This window comes from Nicotiana tabacum, chromosome 3, assembly GCF_000715075.1.
Source record: "Nicotiana tabacum cultivar K326 chromosome 3, ASM71507v2, whole genome shotgun sequence".
Lineage (NCBI taxonomy): Eukaryota > Viridiplantae > Streptophyta > Magnoliopsida > Solanales > Solanaceae > Nicotiana > Nicotiana tabacum.
The window spans coordinates 20,741,713-20,753,120 of NC_134082.1; the positions used below are offsets into that span (position 1 = coordinate 20,741,713).

General features: G+C 36.2%; 1 long non-coding RNA gene across 1 annotated transcript; it reads left to right on the forward strand.

Moving 5' to 3' along the window:
- Positions 1 to 3,956: 3,956 nt before the first annotated feature.
- LOC107831526 (uncharacterized) lies at positions 3,957 to 7,899 on the forward strand. The gene is made up of 4 exons (XR_001658388.2): positions 3,957 to 4,146; positions 4,361 to 4,708; positions 4,919 to 5,212; positions 7,542 to 7,899. It is a non-coding gene; the product is annotated as an uncharacterized LOC107831526 (long non-coding RNA).
- Positions 7,900 to 11,408: the final 3,509 nt, after the last annotated feature.

Here is an 11,408-nt window from a genome sequence, read left to right on the forward strand (position 1 = left end):
GAAAGAAAAAAGAGTCATTTTCCTAAATCCAGGCGCCCACCTGTATAACGAGAGGCATACATTTCAGTCTTTTATTTTAAGTGTTGAAATTGGGAGCCCGCCCAGATAACAGAGGCATTAATTCAGTCTTTTTATTTTTAAGTGTCGAAGTTGGGAGCCCGCCCAGATAACAGAGGCATACATTTCAGTTTTTACTTTCAAGTGTTGAAGTTGGGAGCCCGCCCATAGAACAGAGGAATACATTTCAGTCCTTACATTTCAAGCATTGAAGTTAGGCGCCCACCTGTATAACAAGGGAATACATCCTAATCTAGTGTTTAGTTCACTCTCAGCACTGCATCAGTAGTATCAGTGGGCTACGATTTTGCTAACGACTCACAAACCTTCCCAGTGCAAACTGGGTTAGGAAATTTTGTTTGTTTTGTTTGTTTTGATTGTCAGGGACCCGCCTGTAGAACGGAGTTTGTGGTATGTCAAAGATCGAAGAAGTCAGGAGTCCGCCTATCAAAGATCAAGCAGTGACCCACTGGAAAGCAGAAGGATTACAACAGAAATCTCCAGCATTCAATCCAAGTTAGAAGCTCGCCTCAAGTATGCGAGTCAACAGTCTGAGAGGATCAACAAAAGCTAGTCACAAAAAGAAAAAAAAAAGAGAAAAAAAAGAAAAAGAAAAAGAAAAAAAATGAATGAATCCAAAGCACGGAAGTGGAGAACAGATGTGATCTGCTCAAGAACTAGCGCCTACAACTAGCAAGTATCAAGGTTCAAATCCAAAGTCTGCATGAAGCACCATTCAAGACTCAAGACCAAGTTTCAGAAGACTTAAGAGATAGGAATCCTTGTAACTAGTAGCTGATAGGCTTAGTTAGTCTTTTTCAGTTTTCATTTTTGTTGTAACGACAGGACCGCGGACCGGAACCTCAACGGAACGGCACCTCGATCGGCTCTTCACCTCGGTACACTTCACTATCTCTCTCATTTCCGAACTACACGTGGCCTGATTCCTGTATAACCAAGGATATGTAGGCAGCTCGGATACCAGGGCTCGGTCACATTCCCTCCCTTTCCTTAAGTGTAGTCCGTTCAAGTAATGGTCGGGTCAAAAACACGTCTAGTCGTTCTTTGTCGGAAAACTCTTCGTGTTTCCAGTCAAAGAGGGGCAGCTGTAAGCACGTGATTTTTGACCCTCCCCGAGAATTTTCACATTTTTAGCGTGAATATGTGAAATTGGGTCTAGTATAGCTATTTTAACTATTTTACTTTATTTCGTTGCAAAAGAAAAATTTCAAAAAATATATATAAAAATTTTAGTTTATGAATCTCATAAACTTGAAAAATACAAAAATTGCACTTTATTTTTGTACTTTATGTAATTTCGAAAATTACAAAAAAAAATATAGTTCTATTAAGGTTTTATAGTCATTTTTAACTTTGAAAAATACAAAAATATTACCACATATTTTATCTTAATATTTAAAAACGAAAATTACAAAAAAATAGTTTTATTAATATTTTTGTAGCTATTTTAAAATCTTGAAAATATTTAAAAATATGTAATTTTGTTTAAATACTAGTCTTATTTTTGGTAGTTATTTTGCTTACATAGGACTAGTTAAACAACGTGTTCCTATTTCTCGGGTCCGGGCAAAAGAATAATATTCGGGTTCAAACTACCCTGTTTTAGGCCTAATTTTCGGACCTAGGCCATAATAAACCGTGTCCAGGACACGTGGGGAACCCCACCACGCGTGGGGGACATATGCCTCGAACCCCACCACGCGTGGGGCTCATTTTCATGGGCAAAGCATTACAAAACACGGACAGACTTTGAGGGATGGGGGGACTTTTAAAAAAATGGGAAAAAGGGGTACTGTTCCCTTTTCTTCTTCATAAAGAAAAAAGAAAGGAACAGAAGGGGGGATTTTCGGATTTGAAAAAGAACAACTACTGTTCATCGTCTTCTTCTTCAAGAAGAAGAAGAAGAAGCCCTAGCAGCTCCCTCCGTCAACAACCACACAGCCTTCCGTTCATCTCCCTGTCACCACCAAACAGACCCCAAACCACCCCGTCTCCTCCCTCACCCAAACAACCACCTCCATCGCCAGAAAAACCACCATTAACGACCTCACGACCACCACAAAACCATCACCAAACACCCACCACCTACGCCATAACCACCAGCTCCATCGCCCCCCCTCCACTGTCCGAACACCACCCCAGACAGCTCCCCTCCTTGTCGTCAACAACAGCTCGACCACCGTCTGAACCAAACAACCCCGTCTACTACTAACTCCTTCCACCTCCGTCACTGTCGAAACACCACCACCACACGGACCCACCTCCCCGTCACCTTCGCACCACCTCCCACGTCCAAAATACCCAGCAAAACCCCCGTCAACCTGCTGCCCCACGACCCCTCCAAACAAAAACCAGCAAACGTCCACCTCCATTAACGCCGGCACCCTCACGTCCAAAACCTTCGACCAACCCACCTGCTCGTCGAACCCCCTCTTCCTCACATCCCAACGTCCCTTCTGCTGCAGCTTCATGCACCGGTTGCTGCGTCGGAGATACAGCAGCAACCAACAATCTTGGGGCGTCGACAGTTGTGGGGTCCAAGTTCTCCGTCGAGGTCGTCTTTGGTTCGTCGAGGTGTTTGTCCGAGGTTTCGTCGTTGTTCCGCGTCCAGTGAGGTCTGGCTTGAATTCCGTCGGGGTCGTGTTTGTCGTCCTGAGTTTGTCGAGGTGCAAAGGTCAGTAAACCTCGATGTATTAGATAAATAAACTTTGCGTTGAATGTTTGAGATGCAATATAAAAATTGGTATGGAAATTTTCTGCCTATGTTTCATTGTCTGCACTTTGGTTCATTTTCATGTTATGTTATTCTTGTTTATTTGATGTCATTTAATTAAGTTAGGCTAGTTGTTCTATGACACGAGTTAGACGTTAATTTGTTCGTCTTTTCTCTTGCTTAGTTCACTCGGACAAAACTAGCATTACTTGTTGTTATTACTTCCAAAACACTCATCTTGCTAGATTCCTTTTATTAAAATTGTAACGAGTTATGAGATTTCAGTTGTAAATAGGCTATAAGGTTTAGTATTGCTAAAGCCATAAAAATGGCATCCCTTTAAACCTTTAAAAATATAAAAAAAAATAAAAATAAATAATAATAAATAAAAATAATAACAAAGAATAAAATGAGACGAGCCTCGCCGAATAAAAGGGACAAATTGCGGGGCCCTCACAAAATATATGTATTAAATACTTAGGTTCCGGGATGGACCGTTTAACAAATTTCACGGCCCTCCCCAAAATAATAATGCGCTAGTTGCTTTAGGCGCGTCTTTAATAATTTAATTTTCTTAAACTCGGGTGTGCATTTCATGCGACCCAAATCCAAATCCTAAAACATCAAATAAAATATGTTTCGGATTGTGGGTGCATTTCATGTGACACAGTCCAAAGATATATTTTAAGCGATGTTCACATTCTTGTAAAAACAATAATAATAAAGCGGTTAAAAGATAAATTTGCACATAGGTTCATATTGTATTAAAAATCAGATAAATAAGTCAAATATAACAGTTGAGCGACCGTGCTAGAACCACGGAACTCGGGAATGCCTAACACCTTCTCCCGGGTTAACAGAATTCCTTATCCGGATTTCTGGTACGCAGACTGTAATATAGAGTCGTTCTTTTCCTCGATTCGGGATTAAAATTGGTGACTTGGGACACCCTAAATCTCCCAAGTGGTGACTCTGAAATAATTAAACCAATCCTGTTTCGATTGTCCTTTAATTGGAAAAAACTCCCCTGCGCCCCCCGGGCGCGGAAAAAGGAGGTGTGACAATGACATCTACTTGTAATTATCTACAAACTAGAGTTCTCTACATCTCTTCAAATTCCACTCCTCTTTGATTTATATTTATTGGTGAAACAACTTTTAAGCTTTCCTATTACAATTTGGATATGCTTTACAAGCTCAATCACTATATGATGTAGGCAACTTGATACTCCTTAAGTCCATTCACCAAACTGAAGGATGAGTTGTTTGAATTCTTGAAGAGACGCTTAATTCTGATTTAAAGTTCTACCATTTGAAGACGAATTTGTAACTGAAATGTTCCTTGTTCCAATTATGGTGGGTCTTTAACTTTCAGAAGCTACTGCTTTTAATTCTCTTCATTCTTTTACTATTTTCATTTGCCATATACGAATCCAAGTTGCTTACTCTTTGTTATATTTGATTTCATTCCTATGTAAGGTTTTCATAACATACTTTTTAACTTAGTGTGTAAGCTGAAGTTTTTTTGTTCGCACTGTCTTTTCTACTCTTCCTCTTCACGCTTATCCAGATGTGGTGAAAGGTATATGGGCAAAGGATTATGCTGAGATAAACTTAACATCATCCTGGATAAGGTGAGAAACAAGAGAACACCAATCTGGTGGTTTAATTTTTTTAATATTTCATATATCCTATTGAGTGAATTAGATCGTCTGATGTGGAGATACACAAGTGATACAAATACTTGAAATAGGTTGCTAAAACATAGGTTCTCTATTAGGGTAATAGTGACCCAACATTCTCTCTCTCTCTCTCTCCGTGTATATATATATATATATATATATCTTCAATCCCTCATTAACGGTCATCTCCCTTCTCATCTTCCTTGTGCCATCACCGGCGGTCACCGAAATCACAAGTAAGTTTTTTTCGCTCTATATTTTTTTTTCTCTCTCCTTTCCTCTCTATTTCCTCCTTCCCTTCCACCTTTCTTTTCCCCCTTCTTCTTTACACCCCTTTATGTGGCTAGCTAAAATTGTTTTAAAAATTTGCCCCTATTTTCTTCCCCTCCCTCGCTCTTTCTCCATTTTCTCATTCCATATTCTTTCATTTTTCTGTCCATCCCCAGTTCGCCCCGCTTTCTTCAAGATTGCGACGTCCCAGATCTGGGCTAAGGAGCATCACCTCCGCTCTCTAGATATCCTCTTTTTCCCTCTTAGAGCGGGCCCGACGGTCGTATGCAGACACCAACTCGACAGCGATGACCAGCGGCGGCAGAGGCATGTGGCGGAGTGTGGAAGGACAGAAATTGACACAGGCGGGTGTAATAACAATGTTTTGACATCCAAATCGGTAATCCAGGTTCTGATCACCCAGAGTGGGTACCTCCAGATATCCTGTCTCCCCTTTGTTTTCCTTTCTAGTAAGTTGCATAATTGCATTAGTTAGTTTTAGTACAATGCCTATTTACTTTTCTGCAATATTGTTTGGCTCATTAGCTTTAGTAGAATTCTTATTTTCCCGCTTGAAGTTTTATTTTGGTTCTTAAGCTTTCTAATTTGTAGCTTATATTTTTTTGTTTATGCTATTTGATATTTTAGTGTTAGCTGTGAGCATGTAATTTTTGCCTTATGTGAATTACTCCCATAAAATACAAGAAAAATAAATTTTTCTATTAATTACAATATTGTAGGATTTTGTGAGAATTTGCGCTAATTGTTTGCATTTCTGTGCATGTTTATTTCTATTTAAATCATGAAAAGTACAAAAAAAAAGCATCATGCATCACATTTAGGTTATTCTACAGTTCCAGGATTAATTAATCAGTTATTTGTTTTGTTAAAATTGAAAAGCACAAAATTGGTTCATTTTTACAATTATTGTCTTTAATTTTAGATTGTTGATGTTTCTCTTTTAATTTAGGATCAGATAATGTTTATAAATTTTGCACTTTGATAATTAGTTTAATTTCACAACTCGGACTAATTTGGGGTAATTTATATTTTTTATTAATTTAGGAAGAAGAAAAAGAAAAAGGAAAAAAATTGAAAAGGAAAAGGAATTAATTATAAAACAAAGAGAAGGAAAGTTTGAATTTGTTTTAAAACCCAAAATTGGGCCAATTTGGTGGAAACCCAAACTATTCTGTGGCCCAATGCAACCAGGTCCAAACCCCATACCCGGTCCAAAGCCTTCAGTCCATGAGACCCTGAAACGACGTAGTATAGGAGGAATACTACGTCATTTTGAGTTCGTTAGTGTTAAATTATTCCTGGTCCTTCATTTTATATGATCTAATGGCCCTAAAGACTTCCCCCATTTTAATTAAAATTGTCCAAACGCTTCATATTAACCTAGGATCTCTGCTCTTCATCTCCCTCACACCCTGTATCTCACCACTGTTCGCCGCCCACCAGAAATCGCCAGCGACAACGGTTGACCTCAAAACCCCTTAAAATCTTAACCATGTAACCTCTGGTGCACCTCCATTCCAAATCCACCCTTGTTTTCTCTCCCAAACCACCCATTCTCTCCAGATCAGAGATCGAAGTTAGCACTGAAAATCCTTTCACCCTTTTTCTTCTGATTTTCGCCTACTCTAGTTTCTTTTTGGTGTTAAAACGTGTGAATCAACCAGTTTCGATGTGAAAAAGCCAATTGGTTGAGGGATCGATCTGTGTATGGTGTCCAAGTTTGGTCAACAGTCTCTGATAGGCCCTTATCTCAATTTCCTCTTCGTTCTTGACTCGTGATGGGGATTGTGACAAAGAGCACAAGCCATGGAAGAAATTCCGGCTAGTGCTCAATGTTACAGTTCACACCATGTGGTTGAGATTCTTCACGCCGGATGCCATCATCTGTGAGCCATCAATCTAGCCGGTACTTTTCTTCTTCTTCATCTCAGTCGGGTTTAGAAATCGCAGGTTTTTCAGTCGTTTAATTAGGTAATAATAATAGGTTAAGAAGCAATAAATTCTCTGTTAGCATTTGTTAATTTTCCTTTTTCCTTTTTACTTCTTTTTTTATTATTATTCTTATTCTGCTTCGTTAAGAAGATCTCATGTTACTAGAATTCAGAAATGAGTTATTTTGGTTTTCTTATTTTTCTTGTGAATTTATTGGTTTAGACTTGAACTTGGGTTTGCTAGTAGCCCAAAAAACTGGTTGAAGTTCATTTGGTGCAGAAGCCCAAAGACATTTGGACGGTTTGATCCAATGTCTATGTTAAAGTAATTACCAGCCTTATAAAGGGTAGTTTAGAAAATTTAATAAGGGGAATCTTACTTAAACCGCTTAGAAAATTTCCAAGAAGGTGGGATTGGGGGTAGATTAACAAACAGATTTTAACTACAGGGTCCAAAATAAAAAAATAAAAATTGGGGAAAGGGTAAATGGTGAAGTATAGAATCAGATTTTGTTGCCCTAGGAGCTGGTTATATAAGGTTCATTTTCTTTCATTTATAAGCAGAGATTAGAGACCTGAAAAGGGAGCAAACGGTTGAAACCATACACATTGATATAAGTCCCAAAATTAGAAAGAAAAAAAGATACAAAAAAATCATCAAGTACAGTTCTATTGTAGCCGGTTTGTTGATATTTCTTGGGTTTTAAAAGCTAGGGTAATTTGTTGTTTACTTCTGGGTTCCAAAACATGAAAAGCTGATTGATGAACTGATGTTGGTTGTTGTTTTAAGATCTGCTGAGATTGTTAGTTCTTTGCTGAATTATTGTGACTATTTTGGTTGTTTCAGGTATGTTTCAAACTTTGAAAGTGCAAAATGAAGTTGGAGATGCAATGTGTTTAAATGAAATTAGGCTTCCCTTCCAGATTTTCTCTTCTTTTGTTTAGCATTACATGTATTAATTAGTTTGATAGTCAAAGTTTCTAGTTGTAATTAATGTCAACATCAACACCCTATTCCCTAGTAAGATTCAGAATTCGAGTGTTAAAAATCTAAATCTGTACAGTATTCTATTTTGGAACTGTGTTAAACTATGGTTGGTAAGGCTGCCATATGAGTCTAGGCAGCTGAATATTTTTGACATGTTTGGCATGAAATCAATGAATATTCATGCTTAAAGGAATGGAATTAGACAGAGTTGAGTACATATTAGTAAATGTATTTTTTTTATGTTTTTTTGAAATCATGTTAGTGTTTGGTTAGAAGTAATGAATTTTGTTATATTTTAAACAACGAGACAAATTGTGTATGAGCTGTTATAATATCAGGTGTCGCATCTTCGTTATAAAATGTGATTTGGCATCAAAAGCTTTGCATCTGTTTAAAACTTGCAAGAATTGTCAGTATTTGTTTTAATCTCAAGATTTCTCATGAAAAAATGTAATTTGCTTCAAGTAATTGCAATGAATCACGCAACTCGGTCTTTGCCGTTGGCCCAGTTATGCCAAATACCCCTTGCTAATTATATGTTCATTCTGGGCTTCTTGTTGAGCCCAACTGTCCCTTATGTTTTGTTAAGGAAGTTTTCAAACGGCATTGGGCCTACTGCCAGCCCAGGGCCCCTTTCAAGTAATCAATCACCTGATTTCATTCAGTGTGAATTCATTAACTAATAGGCTTAGTTGAAAATCAACTTAGAATAAATTTGAGCTCCCTTGGACTTCTTTAATTAAATAGGACTTTTAAATCAAAGTGAGGTGTGCCATATTAAGTAGGACCTATAATGTATGACCCTCAAAAACTAGATCAAAGCATCACTTGAGAAAAATAGATTTGAGGCGTGCCATAAGCAAATTAAATCATCAATGGCCCTCACAAATGTTAATTTAGATATTATAACGAACTTCGTAGTTTGCTTTAAGCGCGTTAATTTTATAATTATCACAGTTATTGTCACACCTCCTTCTTCCGCCCCCGCGGGGGGTACAGGGAGTTTTTCCAATTAAAGGACAATCGAAACGGGATTTATTTGTTTATTTCAGAGTCGCCACTTGGGAGATTTAGGATGTACCAAGTCACCAATTTTAATCCCGAATCGAGGAAAAGAATGACTCCATATTACAGTCTGCGTACCAGAAATCCGGATAAGGAATTCTGTTAACCCGGAAGAAGGTGTTAGGCATTTCCGAGTTCCGTGGTTCTAGCATGGTCGCTCAACTGTTATATTCGGCTTGATTATCTAATTTTATACAAATATGAACTTATGTGCAAATTCTATCTTTTTACCGCTTTCATAATTGTTATTATTATTTTTACAAGAACGTAAACATTGTTTAAAATATGTCTTTGGATTACGTCACATGAAATGCACCCGCAATCCGGAACGCATTTTTATTCAATGTTTTGGGATTTGGATTTGGGTCGCATGAAATGCACACCCGAGTTTAAGAAGGTAAGCTTATTAAAATGCGCGCCTAAAGCAATTAGCGTATTATTATTTTTGGGTAAGGGCGTGGAATTTTGCTAAACGGCTCATCCCAAAGTCTAATTAATTTTAATTAAACATTTTATGAGGGCCCCGCAATCTATACATTTTATTAAGCGAGGCTCGTCTCATTTTATTTTTAAAAAGACAGTCCTAAAATGCCTACATTTTTCTATTGAAATTTGTCTCTACAAAATAAAAAAGAAAATATCTTAATTTATTTACATGCTTGAGTTGTTATAGATGAATTTTGAATATGATTCATAAAATCTGAAAATGATGCAAACAGGATAGTCCGTTGCCACTGCAGGCCCAGGCCCAACGTGTATGACATAAAACTAGACCTGGGCCGTCTTATTTACATGTTATTACCTAGTTACATTATACTAGGCATGCTCTCAGTTTGTAAAATTAAAAAAAAACTTAGCAATCTAATTTTAATCCTAGACTATTTACATGCTGAAATTAACCAATATTATTTAACTAAACAATATTTCTACCAAGTTCCTGCTAGATGGCCTATTCGTTTGATTTTTACTTGACGGAGTTACTACATCATTTATTTATTTTTAGGCAATATATAGATAGTTCAATCGTTAAGCTATCGTCGGATGTTCCACTATATGTATTAAATAGCTACACGATTCTGATTTTTTGCAAACTAAATAAATTATACATACAAATAAAATTCAGAATATAATTAAAGTAAATTTAGAATTTCAACTCTTCATTTTTCGTATTCATGCTTCCTGTTTCAGTTTACAATAATCAGCGTGTCAGTTGTGTACCTGGTATTGGAAACAAAAGAAGATGAAGATGAGAATCAGCAGCAGTAATAACAATACAGCACAGCAACAACAGTCCAGCAACAGTAACAACCCAGGAACAGAGTTTGCAAACCAGTGGAGCAGTAATCCCAAAAACAAAAGCTTCAAGCTTTGATGAAACAACAATAATTAATGCTGATTTCAAACAATGAAAGAAAACAGAAGATTTTTTTTTAGTTTTTTTTTATTTGAAAGTTTTAATATTTTTCGGAATTTTCTCTCTCTTAAATATTCAGCTCTTTTTTTTCTCTCTCTTATTCTCTATCTGTCCGTTTTTTTCTTTTTGTCTTGTTCTCTCTCTTATTTTTTCTCTCTCACTGTATTGGTTCCCCTATTTTGATTCAAGACCTCTATCTTATATCCCCAACCCTTTAATCAATTAAAATCAATCACTTTCTCCTACCAAACTCATTATCTTCCCACTCATCTCCATTACATTAAATAAGTATATCAACCCCACCTCATTATATTTTGTCCCCCATGCCTAACATAAATAATTATCATATTCCCCTCCACTACATTTTGTCTTGTCCCCCATTAAATTAAACAATTATATCAAAACTCACCCCATTACATTTTGTTCCCCACGCTTAATTACTTTAATATTATCTTAATTTTAATGGAAAGAACATTCAAAATAAATAATTATTCAGAAATTAAATTCCAAAAATGCCCCTCTGACCTTACTGGAATTACCAAACTACCCCTGAACGTACTGCAAATTACCAAACTACCCCCATTAGTTATAACAAATCAATTAATCAAACTCAACCAAAATATAGCCAATATGACCAATTTCTACATAAATTCAAACAACAAATCACATGAACATGATTTCTTCAATATTTCAACAACAAATCACATGAACATGATTTCTTCAACATTTCAACAACAAATCACATGAACACAAATCGAACAACAAAGAACAACTAAAATTTGATTGAACAATATTTTTAGCAACAAACAAACCTATTTTCAGATTCAACAACAACAACAATAAACAAGGATATTTAGATTTCTAAATTCAATCATATTGAACTTAAAATTAACTCTAACAACATTACAACCAACAATTCCTATATTAAACTTAAACAAGATTATGAGACAAATTCAAGAAATAATCATAAATGATAAACAAGAAATCAAACTGTACAAATTTCGGATTCAAGAACAATTTTACAAAGTATGGACATGAATTAAATTTATTTTGAACAAAAACAACATGACGAATTCAAATGATTAAACCAACATACTTCCCTATTATAACTAAATTCTTTTAGGCAAATAACAAAACAAAACCTAAGAAGAAACAATTATGAATTTAAACTTGAACTTAACAATATTAACAATTTCTGGAAAATACATAAAATACATGAAACAAATTGAAGAAACAATTAAATAAAC